Raw genomic sequence first — 1409 nt, forward strand, 5'->3', positions numbered from 1 at the left:
GGCTGTCTACCATACATAAGTAGGAAAGGTGATTTCTTGGTTGTTCCTTGGATGGAGGCACGATGCGCCAGCAAAATTAGTGGTAACTCTTTCTCCCAATTCCCTCCTTTAGATGCTAACCATTCCTTTAATGTCCGGTTGTTTCTTTCCGTAAGCCCGTTCGTCTGAGGGTGATACGGTGTAGTTCGTATCCTCTTGATGCCGAACTGCTTTAAACGGGCCTTAAACTCGTCACTTTCAAAACAGGGACCCTGGTCGGTTAGTATCATCTTCGGTACTCCATGACCCGCTACAATGTGCCGGATATTTACTTCGGTCACTGTTTTCGCCCGCTGGTCGGCAGTCGGTACAGCGTCGACCCATCGTGTAGCATGTTCCGTCATTACTAGTAAGTATCGGTTGCCGCTATCCGTCTGTGGAAATGGTCCCATCACATCTACCGACCATAGATCACCGACTGCGGTTACTGGGACCGACTGCAATGGCGGTTGCATGTATCTATCGCTTTTCATTAATTGGCACTGCTGGCACGTCAACACATATTGGGCCACATCGTCTCTCATGCCTGGCCAGTATGCACTTTGCCGTAGTAAATCTGTCGTTCTTGCAATACCTGTGTGCGCTACCTGATGGCATTCGTGTATCATCTTACGCCGCCAGTCTTTCGGGATCACAGCCACCCAATTTTTGTCATCATCCTGCCAGACCAGAGCTCCATATGTGTTCACTTTCAGTCTTTCTTTTTGACGAAGCAACATTATTACCTCCTTGTCCATTGCTCGTTTGTCAACATCTGCCCCCTCTCTTATCACTCTGATTACCTCTCGAAGTTTAGGATCAGATTTCTGTTGCCGGACGAGTTCTAGTGGGTCTCCCTCTATACTGTTCACTGCGTATGCTGTCAATGGAAGCTCGGCTTCCATGTCTGGTCTTGACAGGCAGTCCGCCATTACATTTTCCTTCCCTGGAACATGCCCGATACTGAAGTCATACTCCTGCAGACGTATCATCCATCGCGCCAACTTCCCACGTGGGTCTCGTGCTGTTTGTAGCCACTGCAGAGGTTTATGGTCAGTCTCGATGTGAAATCGTCTACCTAACAGATATGGTCTCCACTTGTCTACTGCCCACACAATCGCTAAACATTCCTTTTCGATCGTTGAATACTTCTGTTCCGCAGGCGTGAGAACGCGACTTGCGTATTCCACCACTCTATTAGACTGACTTAAAACGGCACCTATACCATGGTCACTTGCGTCTGTTGTCACTGTAAACGGTTTCTCCAGTTCGGGCAGTCTTAGCGTCATCTGGCGGTCGTCCAGCATGTTTTTGATTTGATTAAACGTTTGTTGGGCGGTTTCAGTCCACGAAAATTTAGTGTTACTCAACAACTTATAAAGGGGTGCTGC

This window comes from Schistosoma mansoni (genome assembly GCF_000237925.1).
Source record: "Schistosoma mansoni, WGS project CABG00000000 data, supercontig 0013, strain Puerto Rico, whole genome shotgun sequence".
Classification (NCBI taxonomy): Eukaryota; Metazoa; Platyhelminthes; class Trematoda; order Strigeidida; family Schistosomatidae; genus Schistosoma; species Schistosoma mansoni.